Below are 20,952 nucleotides of genomic sequence, written 5' to 3' on the forward strand. Positions count from 1 at the left end.
ATCTGGCTGAAAAGCCCATGAGAGTATTTCAGGCATGGAAAGTCAAGACACTCTGGCAAAAAAAAAAAAACAAAAAAAACAAACAAAAAAACACTTAAATGAAAGATCTCTGTGAGTGAGATCCCAGTGGAAAGAACAGGTCTTCAAAGAAGGAGGTACCTTTCTCTGAAGGGAGGAGAGAACCTCCACTTTGACTATGACCTTGTCTAAACAAGATAAGAGTCAGAGAACTCAAGGGGCTTCCATAGCCTGGGAAACTCATGACTGGTGCATAGGGAGATTACTGATGCCATAGACAGGAGTGTCAATTTGTAAAGTCAACAACAGGAGTCACTGTGCACTTACTCCTCATGTAGGATCTCTGTCCTTAATGTACTGTACATTGAGACTTAATGCTATAATGAGTACTCAAACAGTATATTTCACTTTGTGTTTCTATGGGGGTGCAAACTGTTGAAATCTTTACTTAATATATACTAAACTGATCTTCTGTAAAAAAAAAAAAAAAAAAAAAAGAAGAAGAAGAAATTATCAATTCCCAACTTGACTCTCACTGGGATTAAACATGACAATAGGTCTGATCTGATTTAATCATCATTTAAAAAATCATCTATTATTTTTCACTTTATGTTTCTGTGTGGGAGCAAACTGTTGAAATCTTTACTTAATGTATGCTAAACTGATCTTCTGTATATAAAGAGAATCTAAAATGTATCCTCATGTGAATGGAAGGGGAGAGGGAGTGGGAAAGGGGAGGGTTGCGGGTGGGAGGGACGTTATGGGGGGGAAGCCATTGTAATCCATAAGCTGTACTTTGGAAATTTATATTCATTAAATAAAAGTTAAAAAAAAGAAGATATTTCTGTCACACACACAAACACACACAATTTAAAGTAGCACTGAGTAGGAGTTTAACTTCAAATTGACTGAACCATGACACAGAATCTGAGTGTGACGATGATGAGATAATAAGAATTGGCAAGTTTTGCCCTTGTAAAGGGAGAGGATTGTGAGAAAAGGATGACTGATCCTAACTGATTGGAACAGTTGGGGAAAAATATAAATATTATTAGTTGCTAATCTCAGTAATATTGGGATTAAAGTTTGACCATTCCTCACGTATATCACCCTGTTAGACTTAACAGCAATCAGATGTTAATTCCTCTACTGCATATTGTGCTGAAGGAACCAAAGACCAAATTCTAGCATGTAAATAGCTCAGGTCCCAAGGTCATGTCATTGGAACACCCCAGGAATAGCACTGTCAGGTGCACAGAGGAAAGATTTCAGGATTTGTAGAATGATCATGAAATAGGGCTTTACACTTCCTCTGTAAATTTCAGAATGCCATTGTTCCTTCCATGGCGATGAGCAACCCTACCGTGCTTCTTTGTTTATTTCTTAGAAAAGGTTTAACTCCTTCCAGTGGGAATAAAACTGAAGGCACGCGAATTCTCAGCAATAATCTGCCAATCATTTAGAGAGAGCAGATATGCAAATAGAGCTTCCCCAAATGAAAGCAAACAGGTGAGAGAAGATCTGGTCATGCCTGTTAAGCCACTGATGGTTTTGTGAAAGGACACCTGTGTGGCTAGACTGTCCGATTATGTGCATAATGTCCCTTTATTCATAAACTGGCTTAGGTTGGGCATTCTCTCACTTTTATCTGAACTAAGTCTAGCAATAACTGTAAACAAGACTCATTGCTGTAATAAAGGGTCCAAGTGAAGGTTGGGTACAATGCCAAGGTTGAATTAAATGTATATTACCTAGAGACCGATCTTTCAAGGCACACCATGGGAAGATGTAATCTTGTAGGTTAAGGAAATGAAGCATCATGGCCTGAACATTAGTCCTATCCATTAGCACCTCCTCTAGATTCCTGTATTTTGGACATGTTGAAGTTCATAATTTTAAAAGAATGAATTAATCACAATTAAGGAATTTTATGAAAATTAAACCACCCGAGTTTGCCTCATTTGATGTACTTTGTCAGAAGATATAGGCATAAAATGTGCCTGGAAAGCAGCAGAAGATGTCTCCAGTACGTGGGCCCCTGCCACCTACGTGGGAGACCCAGGTGCAGTTCCAGCCCACTAGCTTTTGTTTGGCTCAGCCCTGGCCATTGAGGTCATTTGGGGAGTGAACTAGCAGATGGAAGATCTCCCTCTTTCTCTCTCTCTCTGTTTATTCCTCTCTCCTCTATAACTCTGCCTTTCAAGTAAACCCTTGAGAAAAAAGATTTATAAGCATAAACATTCCCATTCACATTCTAATACTATCAATATTTTATTGTTTATTTTTCATAAAAGCTGCAGTTTTTCTTCTTAATTCTGTTATTTCCCATCCTTTTCTGTTTGCTGCTTTTCCCTGACGTGCCCTGTGGAAAACATTTAGCTACCAGATTTATCCTTTGTGTCTGAGACTGGTTACAGGTGATCACTCTGAGAAGTGGAGGGTTGCAGCCATATGCTAGCTGTTCCATTGCCCTATCAAGAAAGGGAACGGCGTCCTTCATCCTCTCCTGCATCTCAGCATTATGTGCTCCATCCCAGGAGAGGTAATGAGAATGCATTTTGGGAGAATGCTCCCAATTAAGCAGTTGGAAGCTAAGAAAACAATGCAAGACACTTAAATGCTTTTTAGAGTCAACCTTTACTCCCTCACGTCTTGCTCTGTACTTTTTTCTTAGCTGTTTTGTGAATGTCTATGGCTTCACCAGTCGCAGAGAAATGACTTGAAATTATATCTTTAGCACAGTGTTCTCTAATCTCCAAATGGGTATAACTAGCCACTAATTTTATCTCTTTAAATGTTTTTAAAGTAATCCAAACTCAGCATGTCTCAAATTGAACCAATTTTCATCCTCTTCCATGACTGGCAATCTCTTAGGGTTCTTGTTAAATAGTTTAGGAAATTAAGGGGCATTGGTATTAAATCCTGTCTAACCTTTCATGGCTCAGTTTTACCACCTATGTATCCTCAAATCTGTTTAGTTTTCTATATCCCCATGATAGCTTGTGATCTGCTCATAATACAGTTCTGGACATTTGATCCACATCCCCTCGCTCCACAAACACCATCATTGAAAATATTCAGAGTGCTGTACTGTTCCTGGGACAAAGGTCACTCTCCTATTAATTGTAATCCTGATCTTCCTGGTTTCACCTGTTCTGTCTGATGTGATGGCCACAAATCACATGAAGTGGGACTACTCCAAATGGAGATATGCCCAAAGTGTAAACTACATAAGGAACTTCAGACACTTTTATAAATCACGTAAGACATAGGATTAATAGTTTCATATTGGGGCCGGCACTGTGGAATGATAGGTTAATCTTCTGCCTGCGGCACTGGCATCCCATGTGGGTACCGGTTCTAGCCCTGGCTGCTCCTTTTCTTATCCAGCTCTCTACTATGGCCTAGAAAAACAGTGGAAGGTGGCCCAAGTGCTTAGGCCCCTGAACTCAATTGGGAGACCCCGAGGAAGCTTCTGGACTTTGGATAGGCCCTGCTCCAGTTGTTGCAGCCATTTGGGGAGTGACCAACGGAAGGAAGACCCCTCTCTCTGTCTCTCCCTCTCACTGTGTGTAACTCTACCTCTCAAATAAATAAATAAAATCTTTAAAAAGCTAGTTTCATATCGACTGCATGTTGAGATGATGCTTTAGAAATACCACATTAAATAAAATAAAATATTAAAATTAATTCCACCTGATTCTTTTTGTGTCTTTCTTAACTGTAACTATTAGGAAATGCAAAACTGCATGAATCTCTGACATGATATTATTGTCGGCACTAACATTACGCTTGCCCACACTTTCTGTTTTCCAGCCTTACTTGCACTTCTTTCAGCTCCTGTGCAGAGCCATGCTTGGCCTTTTCATGAGCTTTCTTCTGTCTGCAGCATCTGTGTTTTCCAAGTACATGCAATGCTCTTCCCTTCTCCCATGTACTTTAATGTCTTGAGATCTTGGCTAAATTATCACACACTTAGGAAAGATTCACTTTGTATCTCTGAATATCTGACTGGGTTAAATTCTTGTATTAGTTATCATGGAACCAAATATTTCATCATGGTATTGTTCACAGTAACAGGTTTTTATCTCATTCTCTGTTTCTGGCTTGAACACTGAATTCTGATATCTATAAGGGCATAGATCATGTCTGATTTTGCCCTCTATTGTACACTCAGCAACTACAGTAGTGCTTGTCACATATTAATGAACTAGTAATACTTATGAAAGAAAAAAAATGAGTCAGCAGGATTGCTAATTTTGAGATATGTGAAACCATCACAGCTCTGTGCTCTGAAAGGATCTGGCCAGACAAAATGGGGAGATATCGGAAGAAACTTCTTACAATACTTTGGGTGACTAGGTAGAAAGAATTCCCTTCCACTGTGATCCAAATATATTTGACTTCGGCATCCTTGATTCTGGCCTCCTTATCTTTGAGGTTAGCCAGATAATGTGCTTTGTTCGAAGGGGAATTACAAGACATGATCTAAGAAGAGGCTTGAACTGTGTATTATGGTGGGTTCATCTTCACACCTCCATCAGTGCAATGTGGGTGATGTTTCCCTGCGTAGCTGCCTCTTCAGTCTGGTCCTAATCCCCAGAAGAACTCTGTTGTAGCCCAGTCCAGGTCAGCTGAATTCGACAAAGAATAAACTGTTTTAAATAGTGAGCTGTGGGAGGCTAGTAATACAGCAATAACTAATTATTCCCACTCCTGATTCAGGACCCTGAATGTAACTTTAAAAAGCAAACATAATATTTTGAATAGTGTAGTATTTGGGGTGATAATTTGTTTTCATATTAAGAAGTACATAAGGTCTCCCTTAGCCTGACTAAATTTCTTCTTGATTGTGAGTTCCTGACCTTCCTTTTCGTAGAACATTTTCTTTAGAAAACTTTTTATTGTTAATGCTTTCCCCACACCTTTAAGAAATAAATCTTCTCCCACCTTCTTGCCAGTTTTACAACCCAAGAATGTTTTTCTCAAGGTCTCATACAGCCATCTTTTTGAAATGTAACCAAGAAAGTTAGGGATCCCTTCCCCTGCCTCCGTGAGAGGTCAGGAGCCCAACTTTGATAAGCACCATATTAGCACACAGAGCTGGCATCAGAGCATGACCAGTCTGCCTACCGATAGTCTGTAGTACTTTCCACTATATAGTCCCAGCACTTGCATGCTTTCCTTCTTTTCTCTCAATGGAGTTGAGTTCCATCTCTCTCCCCTGTTGGAATTATCAGGAACCCCTACTGAAATAGTCTTGAATAAAATCTTTCTTGTTTAATGCCATCATCTGGTATTTTGTGATCCTTCTTTATGATGCACACAGAATTGGATCTTAGGTATACATTAGGAGAATGAACTAAGAGTAATTTAAAAATAGACTTCCATGTCTAAAGAGGATATTAATTTATAATTTTTAGGTCCTTGATATAACAAAGTCATCTTTTTCATGTAATAACGAAAATAGCTAATAATTGTAGGTAAAAACATTTTAAGCTTGTCAAGCAGTATCCTAAGAGTTTTATAATGCCTTCCTTAAAAAATAACTTAAACAATATCTGAAGATATTGTTAGTGTTATTAATTTAATAAGTGGAGAAAGAGGGGCATAAAAAAGTTAAGTAGATTTCCTGCTGTCACAGTTTATCCATAGGCATTTCACATTTTGGTCTAATGCTTGCGATGCCCATCTTATTAACAACACTCATGTGCAGTGTCTGTGTGCCTGTGTTAATTCTGTGCAAGTTCTGAGTTGTTTAGCGCCTTCCCAAATATATTTGGAAAGACGGCGATGATAGGTGCAAATGTGCTTCCTTTGGCTTGTGATCAGTTAGTGGAAGGCAGACTAAAAATATATTGACACATCATGCACATTTTAGACTAAGTGAAAGACAGAGTAAAGTTCTTTTTTTTTCACCTTCAAACAAGTGTCTTCTTTGACTGAATGCTGAGATAATAATCCTAAGGTTTATACATGCTTTTCTGAACTTCAGTAGTTGCAATCTACATTTAGATAAATGACTCTAGTACAAATGGACATTTTAATTATGAGCAAATAGCAATACATTTAAATACTTTAAAGTGTCTATAAGCAAGATAACTTGCACATTTATATTCAAACAGGTATCATATTTTGTCCATCATTTGGAAATGCTTTTTACAACAAATTAAAAGCCTGAAGGACACACTGAATGTCATCCCTGTCTCTGACTCACTGAGTGCGCACACCCTGTATTTTAGGATGTTAGTGATTTGGGTTTGAAATTCTTTTGATTTCATCCTTGTGCCATGTATTTCCAGGAGTCATATATGGGTAAATTGCATTATATCAGCGTTGAACATCTATAGTATGTAGTGTGTGTGTGTGTGTGTGTATCTTTTTTAAAAAGATTTATTTTTATTTATTTGAAAGAGTTACAGAAAGAGGTAGAGAGAGACATCTTTCATCTGCTGGTTCACTCCCCAGATGGCCGCAATGGCTGGAGGTGCACAGATCCAAAGCCAGGAGCCAGGAGCTTCTTCTGGGTCTCCCACATGGGTGCAGGGGTCCAATGACTTGGGCCATCTTCCACCACTCTCCCGGGCCATAGCAGAGAGCTGGATCAGAAATGGAGCAGCCAGGACTCGAACCGGCCCCATATGGGATGGCGGCACTGCAGTCGGCGGCTTTTACCCACTAAGCCACAGTGCCGGCCCCAAAATGGAGGATGCTTTTCATTGTGTCATGGTGTTTTTCTAAATAAAATGGCTTTGAGAGGTTGTCACCATTTCACAGTGGGTTAAGCTGCTGCCGGCAGCACCAGCAGCCCATATGAATGATGATTTGAAGGCTGCTCCACTTCTGATCCAGCTCCCTGCTAATGCACCTGGGCAAGCAACAGGTGGGCCCCTGCACCCACATGGGAGCCCCCCCTCCAGTGTGTATGTGTGTGTGTGTGTGTGTGTGTGTGTCTTTTTCTGTAACTCTGCCCTTCAAATAAATAAATGACTCTTTTTAAAAAATGACATCAAAAGCCACCAACACACTAAAAGAGAGGAAGCAATTAGGACATCATTTCTGACATCTGAGATGAAGAAAAATGTCCAGGTAAAGACTGATTCTCAACTTATACAGGAAACAAAGCAAAATACTGGCACAAGCAGAATAACAAAAAATGAAGAAATAGCCGAGGTGGGATGCTGGGAGTACTCTGTCTTGGTGTGAGCTAGGTTTTAAAATGAGAAGGATGCATTCTATACTCAGTAACATTATTGAAAGAATATATCGTCTTGTAATAATCCAGAGAACTCCTGATAGGACAGTTTTGAAGCAAATTGAACAAAAATGCAAAAGATGCGATATAAAAAATGATGGATAGTGAGAGAAAGGGCAGGCGAGAGGAGGAGAAATCAGTACACTGGTGTGCTGGTCTGTGATGTACAGAAGAATGATTTGGGAAACTTGAGGCTATGGGGCATTGTAGGCCAGCTGAAAACATTTCCTTCTGATCTTAAGGGTGATGAGAAATCTCAGAGGGATTGTGATTAGGAAGAGGAGTCCAGTGGATGCTATGACGAAAGGAAAGTAAATGAATGTAGCTGCTTAATTACTTGCTTAAAAGGAAGTTTCATTGTTCCAAAATTTTGAAAATAAAAGAGAGGGAATTATTAAAAATCTATTTTTTCCTGTGAAGAGTGTTGGAAATGTACAAAAAGAAAGGATTATGATAGACTGATTTTTCTGCCGTTGCGACTCATGCTGGTGAATGTCTCGTCTTTTGGGTTTGGAGGGGGGGTGGGTAATGACTTGGAGCATGCCAAATAAAATGCAGTTTTTGAGTATTCAGAAAAAAATATTATTGGATGTTTGGTTCAAGGCAAATGTAAACCTAAAAGTAAAATGTTAAATGATATAACTTAAAGTATCCAATGCAAACAATATCTTCTAATTTAATCCCTTTTATCCTCCAGTGAATCACTTTGTGAAGATCTGAGGTCATTCATCGGAAACTGGCACTGATATCCAGTGCTTACATGCTGCACTGAGAACAAGAACTTTTTTCTGACTTGCAGTTTCTCTTTTAAAATGCAACTTCTTCTCCATAAATATAAAAGCCTTCCTTTTAAGAGGATTACCACGAGGCATAGTAAAATTGCTCTCTTTAAGCTTGAATAAATATACATTTTAGGTGTACACTTCGCTCATATAGGTTCTTTCTCACCACTGACAACTTTTATTTTGACATTTTCTGTCAATCAGGAAAAAGAGAAGACAGAATTGCAACATCAACAAATGCTACAAAGAGGCAGTTTAGGGAGTGGGGAAACCAAGTATCTGATGAAACAGTCTTCAACTTCATAGCATTTAAAGAAATGAAAAACAATCATGACTTATTTCCTTGCGCTCTTCAAATTAACAAAAATTCAAAAGGAGACCAACATCAAATGATTGAAGAGCAGTTAGAATGTGTTAACACTTTTGCATCCTATTGACAGTGTAGACTTGAGAAGTCAGTCCGGAGAGTTACCTGCCAGGACACAAGGAAATTAACTAAGTTTGTACCTTCTGTGGCCAGTGATCCTGCTCCTGGCTGCACTGTCCAGGGAGATTCTCACACAGACCCATGAAAAAACCCACTAGAGCTTTCATGTCAGTGAGACTTAGCAATGAAGTTGGAGGCAACATAGGCGTCAGTGTCTGGTGGGGTTGAGAAGTCTGATGCTGTGGAGGGACTGTGCAGAAGCAATGGACACAATAATAGGCATTTCTTTAAATACACTGCTTTTGAAAAGAAGATGGAAAGTTACGTTTGTGTCACGAACAGCTTTTAAGCAAGCTAAATATGTACCAAAACAACACTTTGTTTTCCAAGGACATGCTAATAATAAATAGTAATGATTTGCAATTTCAAAAGCATGCTGCTGAAAATGGTTACTACAGTTTTGTTAAACTACAGAATCAGGTTTGTTAAATCTGTCCATTTGCTTCATGAACATCCATGATTTAGCTCATTCCAAGTTCATAGATCTTCACTAAGTGACATTCACCTGTTCAAAATAAACTAATTGAGTGAAAAATACACTACATAAGTTTAGACTTTTGTATAAAGAAGTAAAGGAATAAAAGTGAGAATACCAAAAACCAAAAACTTAATAAATTCAACAAGGAAAGGCCTGGCTCAGCCAGTGATCTCGTGTGCACAAATAAGGAAGAATAATTAACATGATGTATAAACTGGTTAAATAATGACAACAAAATATTGGGTCTTCAGTAGATCAGCTTCAAAGTTTATATTCTCTTTTACACACACACACATAACTAGACTCACACACACATACAAACTCTCACATTGTTAAGTGAAAAATATGTTCTGAATGTCACACCCTGGATAACTAAGCTAAATAAAAAGACAAGAAATCAAAGAATAGGAAAATTTCATTATTTAAAGAAACATAAAATGTTTGCAAGAAAAACTGTCTGAATAAAAGTTCTTAGTTGACAAAAATTAAAGCGGAACTGGACACATATATATTACTGCAGACTTTGTGAATTCTGAGAATCTTTAAGAAGAATGGTAGATACAGCAATAGAAAATAGAATTTATCAACTGTGGGCCTTTCTTCTGTAGAGGTGGAAACCAGAGGTGCTTATGAAACTTGACAAAATTACATAGGTAAAAGGTTATATATTTTAATGTACTATAATGGGAGAAGAAAACATAGTTTGATAATGTGTAGGTTGAAATTTTCAGCTAGTAAACATTTGGAGAAAAATACTCCAGGATGTACTCTTTCCAAATGGAAATAGAAACAAGGATACAGCAAAATAAAAATAGCATATTTGCTAAATTTAAAAAAAACTATTTTTAATTGGCAAAATGGGAAAAAATCTTTAAAATCATGACCAGAGAAAAAGAGGGCAAAGAGTACACAATATCAGTTATTAAATAAAGATGTATTCATGGATGTATACTAGTGTATCTGTTTTCCTTTGCTTCTAGTGACATGAGAAGACACTTGCGGGTTGAGCCAAATCTGATGGCCAGAGTTAGGGAATGCTTACAGACAGGAGCTGCATTTGTCTGGTACAATGCTGTAGTCCTCGAAGGCACAGCCTATACTTCATCCCTCTGACCACAGGCCTGTGGCTTTGAGTGTTCCAGCAGCAGGACCTAAAACCTGATACTCCGACAACAGATATTCACAACACACCTGCAGGGCAGCTGGAGAGAGCCGTCCTCAGGGGGAATGGCCCTAACAAAGCCGTCCAAATGGAAGGGATAGGAATCGGTCTTAACCATGTGAAATGAACAAAGCACAAAAATGCTTATTATAAATAAAAAATAGAATTTTCCAAACAACAACAACAACAATTTAAAAAAGTCCCTGTTGAGACCCAACTCAATGGTCTGTGCCACTCACAGGCTGGCATAAGAAGGGTGGATATGATGACACAGATCTAAAGATGGAGACCAGCACACCTATCCTACAGACGCTGGGAGTTTCAGAAGATGAGGGGAGCTTAGGGGGGAAAGCCACAATGAAAAGAAATTAGAAGAATATTGTGTTGAAACAGATCAAAGCCTGCATGTTGAAAAAGTACATCAAGTTTATAGGAATTACAGAAAAAGGTGGTTTCTAGGTATACCCTTAAATTTTTTCATCTAAAAATATTATCTAAATAAATGGAGATATTTTGTCTATGGATATAAAAATCAATAAGATGTTGATTTTCCCCAAATTGATTTATCCAATAAATCGAATATTAATGAATATTGCATCAGATTTTTAAAAGAAATTGACAAACCAATTCTAAAATTCATATGAAAATGCAAAAAAAGAAAAACCTTTAGGGGATAAAACAACTTTGAAAGGGAGGAACTAAGCTGGGAAACTGATGTTACTTGAAATCAAGAGTTATTGAATTGCTACAGCATCACGACAGTGTGCTGTGGTATTGACTTAAACATAGGCAGACAGATCAATGTGAAGTCCAGGGACTAGACCCACAAATACATGGAAAAGTGTTTTTCAACAAAGGCACAGAGACAACTCAGTGGAGAAAAGAATCATCTTTTTGACAAATGGTGCTTGGACCATTAGAAATTCATATTAAAGGAAACTCTCTCATATAGGAGTTACAAAATATTAACTCAAGACATCATTGGGCCTACACTTTGATGATGTGGGTGAGGCCGCTGCCTGTAATGCTGGCATCCCACATGGGCCCCAGTTTGAGTCCCAGCTGCTCCACTTCCCGCTCAGCTCTTTGCTAACTCAACTGAGCAAGCAGAAGATGGAGCAAGTGCCTGGGCCTCTTCACCCACGTGGGAGAGCTGGAAGAAGATCCCGGCTCCTGACTTCAGCCTGGCTTAGCCCTGGTCATTGTAGCCATTTGGGGGAGAACCAGCAGATGGAAGAACTCTCTCTGCCTTTCAAATAAATAAAATAAATCTTAAAAAAAAGCATATGTGTGGATATGGAACCTAATGTTTTGAAGGCCTAAAATAATGCATTGAAGAAAACCTTTGTGATTTTGGGTTACATTAAGTTTCTTTTGATATGATACTAAATGCATGCTTTATAAAATTACAACTTGATACATCTGACTTCATTGGAAAAAAAATCTTTCACCCTTCAAACTCACTTGTAAGGGAATGAAAAGAAAAATCAAATATTGGCAGAATGTTTGTAAATCATAAACCTGATACATCATATGTCTAATAAAGATCTTCTATCCAGAATATGTAAAGAATTCTCAAATCCCCATAAAAAGAAAATAAACAGCACAATAAACAATTAGGCAAAGAAGATACACAGGGGCCAGCATTGTAATGCAGTGGGTTCAGCTACACCTTGCAAATTTGTGACACCTGCATATGACATCAGAATGTTGGCTGGAGTCTCAGCTGCTCTGCTTCTGGTCTGCCTCCATGATGATATGTCTGGGAAAGTGGCAGAAGATACCCAAGTGCATTGCTCCTTTTGGTCCATGTGGGAGATCCAGGTGGAGTTCTGGGCTCTTAGGTCTTCATGTTGGCCCAGTCCTGGCCTTCCCAGACATTTGGGGATTGAGCCAGCAGATGAAAGATTGATATTATATCTCTTCTGAGTAAACAAATAAATGAGTAATAATAAATCTTTTTAAAAATGAAGATACAGGGGCTGGCAGTGTGGCATAGTGGGTAAAGCTGCTGCCTGTAGTGCTGGCATCCCATATGGGCCCCAGTTCACGTCTCTGCTGCTCTGCTTCTGATCCAGCTCTATGCTATGGCCTGGAAAAGCAACAGAAGATGGCCCATGTTTGTGTCCCTGAGACCCATGGGGAGAGCTGCATGAAACTCCTGGCTCCTGGCTTTAGCCTGGCTCAGCCCTGGCCATTGCAGCCATCTGAGGAGTGAATCAGCGGATGGAATCTCTCTTTCTTTCTGTCTCTCCCTCTGCCTCGCTCTGTAACTTATCAAATAAATCAATAAATATTTTTTAAAAATGAAGATAATTAGAAGGCACACGAGCACATGGAAAGCTGCCCAATAGTCATTAGAAAAATGTGAATGAAAACCACAGTGTGATCCCAGTACACTCTTATTGGAATGGCTAAAATTAAAGCATTATACCAAGATTTGACAAAGCAGTGGAGAAACTGGAACTCTCTTACAATGCTGATTATGGTGTAAAGAGTAGAACCATTGTAGAAAATGACAGAGAGGCATCCCTACTTCTTAAAAATACACCAGTCTGGAAGCTGCCAACCTCACATTGCATTGCTGAGAGCACGCGATGCAAGAGAACCACGCAGTGTGCACACGTGAAGAAGGTCTACTTAGTACCTGAAAGACCTGGAGAGTAAATGCACCCTTAACATTTTGCCTCCTGGACACCACACTCTCCCCACTTTAGTTCTTGTCCTATGCAGAGCAGATAGACAATGTGGAGAGCAGCTCGTCCCAGAGGTGGTGTTGCAGGATGGAAAGCAGGGCATTTATTTTGGTGAGCAGTTGCTGCTTCTGTTTTCCCCGGATCTTCACAGGCCTTTGAAGCAGGGTGACATAGGGTTCGTCAGTGCAGCCAGCGGATATACCATGGGAACTGGCTCCTAGATTATGAAAGCTGAGAAATCCGCCCGTGCGACATCTGCGAGCTGGAGACCCAGGGAAGCTGGTGTTGTGATTCGGTCTGGGTATGAGGGACTGGGAACTGTGGGGAGGAATAGGGAGGCAGGGAGCGCTGGTGAAGTCCCAGCATCCTAAGGCCCAAAAGCAAGAGCCCTGATGTCTCAGGGCAGGAGGAGGTGGATGTCCAAGCTCCGAGAGAAAGTTGGCCTCGTTCTATTCGGTCCTCCTTTACTGAGTCCATCTATGGAAACGCGAATCTCTTCCTAAAACACCCACTGGGACACATCCACAAATGATGTTTCATTAGCTACCTGGGTTCTTTCACTCAGTCAAGTTGACACGTAAATTGAGCTATCACAGAGGGCCCGTGTGATATTCATGATCCCCAGTGCCTGGGATACTGATGGAGAAAGAAGAACCATTACTCCTGGGGAAGGGAGAAGGAGAATGACAGAGGATGCTTCGGGCTGGGGTACCCCATCCTAGTGCTGGCAAACTGATTGTAGTATCTTAAATATTTGAAGTTAAACTTATTTCATTTTGTAAAAACATTCCTTGTAAGTTATTTGATTCATATAAAAATCTTCCATATAGAAAAGCAAGTGTTTTATCACAATTTCAAGTGGGAAAATCGAGATCTAGTGAGGCATAGTCATTCTTCTGCCATAATCTGTGATTACCACTTTAAATCCCTTTGATTTAATACCTCTATATAGTTATATTTTGAACATTTATAGTAATTTCATTGCTGTATACATACTGATATAGTGACAGCCCAATTTGTGACTAAAATTATCATTTACAATTAAAAAGAAATGGTGTTATTAAATATTTTGAAAGTATTATCCTTTATCATCAAATACGTTACATTATCATAAAATAAGATTTTACTAGTGTCTATTTTTTATTATCATACTCAGGATATCTCCTGGTTCTAAATTGTTTCTATTTCCCACTAATAATAATTTTGAAAGAGTTCATTTAGTTGGTTATGAGAAAAATGTAGATAATTAGGTATAACTTTCATGCAATAATTATTTTAATCCTATCATTTGAGTAATAAACTCCTTTTGGTGTTCCATATATGCTTGGCATCATGGACAAATATATTCCACTTATCCTACACCAAAGCTGACTTTAAGAATCCCAAACTAATGTAGATTTTATCAGTTTACCATAAGGGTTTCCATTTGCTTCCACTTTTGTGCTTCTCCTCTCATGGTTGAGGACATCCAGGCCTGTAGTACAGTATTATCTGTGGTATTATGAAGAATATATGCTAGCCTCGTTTTTTCCCTTTTCGTTTGTATAAAGAAACCTTATTATAGCAAATACATAATTTTATCCATGCTTTGGGTTTAGGAAGTTGCAGTGGTGTTTGTATCTCCCTAAAATGCATGTTTCGACCCCATGATGATTTTATTCCTGCTAGGAGGTGGGACAGTTGGGAACTGATTGGGCTGTAAGAATAGAGTACTTTCAGATGAGATGAGGACCTCACAAAGGAGGACCCCAGAGACATTCCTCCTTCCTCTCCATCACGGGATGACGTAGAGAAAAGAGCAGCTGTGCCCAGGACACAGGCCCTCCCCAGGCACCGGATCTGCTGGTCTCTTGATCTCAGGCGTCCCTGGCTCCAGTACCGTGAGAAACGGCCATCATGTCTGTCGTAGTTTGTCTTATGAACCCCGATGGACTAGGACAGCAGCTTGTTACACAGGATATCTTAATGGTAACTTGAAAACTTCTTTAAGTAGTGACCTGTGTACACTGTGGGGAATTTAATTGTTATTATCTTCTCCAGGAATTTATTCAGTAGTGGAAGCCATTCTGCTAAGAATCTTGATGAATTTGCCTATTTGTTTTCTTAGCTGGAACCTAGTAACTGAAGTGCGTTTGCAGAGTATCCAACAGGAGTTCCATTTTAGAAAACACTTGGTAAAGATTAAGACGTATGTCCCAGTTTGGAATACCCAGTTCAATATCCAGCTGCAGCTCCGACTCCACAGATTCCTGCCAAAGCAGCCGCTGGGAGGCAATGATGAAAGCTCAAGTCACTGGGTCTTTGACATGCGTGTAGGGGACCTGGATTGAGTTTCCAGGTCCTGGCTTCAGTCCCTATCTGTCCGTGGTAGTTGTGGGCATCTGTGGAGTGAATCAGAGGTAATCTCCCTCCCTCCCTATGTGTCCGTCTCTCTCTGCCTCTCTAATAAATAAATAAAAATCATAAAAAGTGATGAATGTTTATGTGGCTGCTCGTGTGCACACATGCATGTGCATTGCGTAGTTTTGTATTAGACTTCTGGATACGCAGATATGAGAGAAAACATTATAATTTTTTAGTTCATTTTTTATTTATTTGAAAGGCAGAGAAGCAGATACACAGACACAGAGATCTTCCTTCTTCTGGTTCACTCTGCAGATGTTCACCATAGAAGGGTCTGGGCAGACTGAAGCCAGGAGACAGAAACCAAGAACTCAAGCCAGGTCTTCCATGTGGGTGGCAGGGACTCAACTACTCGAGCCATCATCTTCTACCTCCCAGGGTGCACAGTAGCAGGAAAAAAATCAGGCGTAGAACTAGGATTGGAGCTCAGGCACTCCCATTAGGGATGGGTGTATCCCATGTGACATCTTAACCACTGTGCCAAATGCCCAGCCCACATAGCACTATGTGGATATGAAAAGAAGGAAAACATACAGTACTTGTAAAAAGTGTAACATTTTAAATAACAATATACATATAACTAAATGGTCAATGGAATTATAATGTAGCCTAAGATAATTTCCAAATTTGTGGTATAGACACCAATTGTACAAGAAAATAGATTAAACAAGGTAAAGTTCACTGCAGAATGAAGCAGTTGGCTGGGAGGCTAGCTGGTGTCAGAAGGATTTGACAAAGGAAAGAAGCATCAAGCACCTCTAAATGTGTACTTCAGTAATCATGCTGGGTGCAGCTTCCAGGAGTCTGCACAGTGAATTGGAGCCAGAGGTTGGCATAGGCTGTGCAGGTAGGGCTGGGCTGAAATTGAATTCAGCTTTCAGATTAGATCAGCATGCTAGCAAGACTGTATCTCCCATACACACAGGATTCTTTTTTTATGTTTTACTTGAGAGTGAGATCTAGAGAGGGAGAGAGAGAGGGGGAGGGAGGGAGGGAGGGAGGGAGAGAAGGAAAGAGCTGCCTCATCTGCTGAATCACACCCTGAATGCCTGGAACAGCCAAGCCGATGCCGGGGGCCAAGGGCTCAGTCCAGGTCTTCCATGTGGGTGGCGAGGAACCAAGCGTTGAACCATCTTCCCCACCTGGAATTGGGAGTGGAGCTGGGACTCAGACCCATGACTCCGATACAGGACGGGGGCTTCCCATGCAGCGCTTTGACAGCTGAGCTCATACCAGCCGTGTCACTGTTCCTTAAACACAGTCCTGGTTCTTCCCAGGAGCGCCTATCACAGTGTTTTCCCCAGACCCCTGTGTGCTCTGCTATTGAGGGGCTTCCCAGCATTCCTCTTCCTAGGTTTGCTTTGTGCTCTGGATTTGGCTCATTCCTGCCCCATGACCTTGAGAACTGCTGCGGACTCCTCTCCTCCCTATATGGTCTGCATGAGAGGAACCCTTCCTGGGCTGGGCTCACAGACTCCTCACTCAGTGGCTCTGTGGGAGAGGAATCTACAATAACCAACCGGCAAATAATAGCCTGCTCAGTCTGATGTGTCCACAGCTAGGATCCAAGAAGCACATAAGTAAGGAAGTTACGCAATCCCCATTGGACCTTTATCTGAGTTTATTTTTAAAAGACAAAGGATAGCCCACAAAGGAAACTTGTGCTGCCGTAAATGCAGCTTCCAAGGAAGCTGCTAACGAGGCTACCTACTTATTGCTCATCTTCCCTGCCTGCTCCCATTCTGAGCCATTTCACAAATCGTCACCTCTCTCCAAATAGCTTTCTCAATCTTCTTTCCAAAAATATGTCACTAGCTTCTCCAACAACTTACTGACTGCTCTCCCTTTTTTCTGACAGTTTCTAAAAATCTGTCCAAAAAAGTTTGCCTAACACTCTAGTCCTGCCAGCAAACACTTTTACTGAGGCTGTGCCAAATTTGCAAAGTGTCCCCTCCCCGGCCCCCTTCTCTTCTGAAATGTACCCATTTACCTGCTTCAGAATCAGCTCCTATCTCCCTGCCTGGACCTGAGTATCCCAGCCTGCAGTGTGCACTCCCTCTCCTGCACTCTTGTAAAATTGATTGTCTGAATAATTCATCTGGTGATGAATCATGTTCTGCCTTGTGACAACTCTTTTATAATTGTCTGGGGTTGTTATTTAAACATTTTGTTGTTTTTTTTTTCCTCTCCCTCTTCACGTGATTACACCATCTCTTTTCTCACAAAATAGCACTTATGTGTTTTATATTCCTCAGAGTTCCTAGCTCACGGATTGGAAGGAAGATATTTAGTAAATATCTATTGATTCGAGTTGATTTCTGTTTTATTAAAATGTATGCAAGGTCATTCTCATCCTTTTGCATTTTTGCTTTTTATCTTAAGGGTTGTGAATATGAAATTGTTCCCTCACAGGGCTGCTTCTCCTGGTGTCCGTTCTATCTGCAAGCAACCTGATTGAGTAATTACTAGGGTGGGAATGAGTGGTCAAGGGCAGAACGTTAAGGGCAATAAGGTTTCTCGGTAGTTAGGTCATAGAGCAAGGTAAAGAGAAGTAAGAAGTGATGGTGAGATCAGAAGATAAATACTTCAGTGAAAATCCAGCTGAAAGTGCATAGAGAGGTTCTAATACATTTCAAAACATTAATATTTTGAAAGTAAAGATGCTAATAGTGAAAGTTGCACAGTTCTGGAGCTCAGTTTCTATGCTGTGATAAAGAATAAAACCAGAGCCTCTTATTCTAAAGCTGTTTTCATATTGGGTGAGGAATGGTTGGCCACAAGAGTGTGGTGGACAGCCATGGCATGAGTCAAACCTTGCACAACCTCTTTGAGGTACAGGCTGAACTAAATGGGAGAATGGCATCAGGGTCAGCTGGCTTCATAGCAGGCAGCAAAGTATACCCAAGGTGCTTACTAATGAACCAGTGGACTAGGGGCAGGATTCTGGAGACGTCTTAGTGAGCTCCTCCAGGGTCCCTGCCCTGGTCAGCCGTTACTCCGTGACTGGCGCATCCCAACATAAAGTTTATGAGGGCCTGGAGGCAAGGGGAGATTGACAGTTAGGATTTCCCAGAAAGAAATACAATAAGCATGGTTGGATATAAATGCGGATAGGAAACCCTACATCTACATGTTCCCAGGACGAGTTGCACAGACACAGGCCGGAGAGAGGAGGGTGTGGGGAGCCATTTATGCAAAGGACATTGGGTTTTAGGTGACTGAAGCTCTATTGAACTGGAATGCTGCTTGGGGTAATAGGTGCTGCATTAAAATTTCTTTGGTTTAGATATGTCTTAATTTTAATTTCTTTGTGGGAAATCCACTATGGGTAGTGAGGGGACTTAACACTGGTCAAATGAGGTAGGAAGAAAGAGGTCGCATTGGGGCTATCAGTCTTTAAAGAGCGAATGCTTTCATTGGAAGTCTGCACCAGCTGCCTTCAGATGCTTGGGAGATGACCACCTAGAGGAAGAGTCGCATTCTTTGTGCTACAGTACTGGAGGCCAGGATAAGAATCAAAGAAGAATTGGGGTTAAATATAAGGAAGAACTCACACATAGAGCCTGTATCAGGTGAGCTAGCACTATTAGTTTCAGTGCTACCACAGAATATCATCTGGGGAATCCGTTTGCTTATTTATTTATTTTTGTTAACAAATTTATTTTATGTTTGTGAAAGGTATAGTGACAGAAGGAGATGCAGAGAGAGAAAGAGATTTCCCATGTGCTGGTTCACTTGTTCACTCTAAGTTTGACTGCGCCAGACCCGAGGCAGGAACCGGGAACTCATCTGCATCTCCCACATGGACTGCAGGGACCCAAGTGCTTGGGCCCTCTTTTGTTACTGTCCCAGTGCATTAGCAGGCAGCTGGGTTGAAAGCAGAGCAGCCATAGAGGAGGCCAGTGTCAGAGGTGGCAGCGAGATCTGTGCACCACAATACCAGCCCTTGGGGAATTCACTTAGCAAAAGCCACTAGATTAAATGACTCTTCAGGTCCCTCCCACAGTTGGGACTAGTTGGGGTCCATTTTGGTTTTCAGACATGTTAAAAAGCATCATCTTTCCATGGAGGCTCCCTTAATTAAGTGGGAAATATATCTAATGTGAGATTTTGCTTTAAAATTGCTTCTGTCTATGTCTTTCCTAAACTATGAGTGTTTTTAGTATATCTAATAAATGTAGACTAGGAAAGTAAGGTAATCTGAATCATGTTGGCAGGAACATTTCCTGTGATATTATAAAACCTTGGTCCCCCAATAACCCAGGGGCTTTTTAGTTTCAGGAAATGTGAAGGGTCTTCAAAAAGCTCATGGGCAATGTATGTATGTATGTATGTATATATATATATACACACACACACACACACACACACACACTGAATAAGTTTCAATTTTTTGAGTTAAAATGTACTTATCTTTTACGTTTTTCTACACACTTTCGGAAGTAACCTTGGATTCCTAAAACCAGATCTCTCGAATGCTGAATGACCTTCCAACTACTGCCACTGTAGTTTAGGTTCTCATTACTTCACACTGTTTTTTGTTGTTGTTGTTGTTGTTGTTATTTTTTGTTATTTATTTTTTTTGCAGTAGTGGCTTCAGTTCAATTTTTTTCTTCCTAAATTTTTTTATTTATTTTTTTATTTTTTAACAGGCAGAGTGGACAGTGAGAGAGAGAGACAGAGAGAAAGGTCTTCCTTTGCCGTTGGTTCACCCTCCAATGGCCGCCGCGGCCAGCGCGCTGCGGCCGGCGCACCGCGCTGATCCGATGGCAGGAGCCAGGAGCCAGGTGCTTTTCCTGGTCTCCCATGGGGTGCAGGGCCCAAGCACCTGGGCCATCCTCCACTACCCTCCCTGGCCACAGCAGAGAGCTGGCTTGGAAGAGGGGCAACCGGGACAGAATCCGGCGCCCCGACCGGGACTAGAATCCGGTGTGCTGGCGCCGCTAGGCGGAGGATTAGCCTAGTGAACTGCGGCGCCGGCCCTCTTCCTAAATTTATCTTCTGTATAAACACCTTTCTGATTGCCCCTTAAATATTATTGTACAATAAATCATCCCAAACTAGTAGTTCAAACAACAACCACTTACTACTTCTTGTGAGTGTACTAGCTGGCCACACTGTTACAGTGACTTGGGGCGGTCTGTTGGGTGTTTTTGATGAGTTCTGGCTTTGTTGATTTTGCTAGGCTGGATCACAGGGGAGCAATCCCGTCTGTACACTGGGGCTGAGGTGGTCCTCTTCCATAGGGGCTTCCATTCTTCAGCAGGCTCCCTTCAGTTTAGTCTCATGGAGGTGTCAAAGTTCCTTAAAGACAGTGGCAGTGGAGAGCTGTGCCTGTAGTTTAACTAGAACAAGCTCATTGTCACTCATCTCCTGTGCCTTTATTGGCCAGAGCAAGTCCAAAGGCTAGCAATATTCAAGGGTCCTCCTCTTAGTGGCTGCAGCAGTGGGTTGCAGGTGAAGGGAGACAAGGATGGAGTATGGAAATACCAGGGAAATGAAGAGAATTTTACTACAAGTGTGTGAGAAATGAGATGTGAATCGCCATTAATCTTGGAGCCCCAGGGAGTCTAAAGGTATAAATGTTACATACCCTAAAAGATTCAGGAGCACTCTGCATGCAGGGGAGCCAAATATCTTGGAAGAAGAGGAAAATCTGATGCAATTCTGG

At 40.8% G+C, this 20,952-nt stretch overlaps 1 long non-coding RNA gene across 1 annotated transcript in view; it reads left to right on the forward strand.

The window, feature by feature from the left end:
* The window catches only part of LOC149122475 (uncharacterized), a 101,662-nt gene extending 93,469 nt beyond the window's left edge, over positions 1 to 8,193 (forward strand). Inside the window, exon 3 of the long non-coding RNA XR_016219488.1 lies at positions 7,971 to 8,193. This is a non-coding gene — a long non-coding RNA (uncharacterized LOC149122475). The remainder of the gene's footprint in view (positions 1 to 7,970) is intronic.
* Positions 8,194 to 20,952: the final 12,759 nt, after the last annotated feature.

Source organism: Oryctolagus cuniculus, chromosome 13 (genome assembly GCF_051225735.1).
Source record: "Oryctolagus cuniculus isolate XC-2025 breed Fujian yellow rabbit chromosome 13, ASM5122573v1, whole genome shotgun sequence".
NCBI classification, from domain to species: Eukaryota; Metazoa; Chordata; class Mammalia; order Lagomorpha; family Leporidae; genus Oryctolagus; species Oryctolagus cuniculus.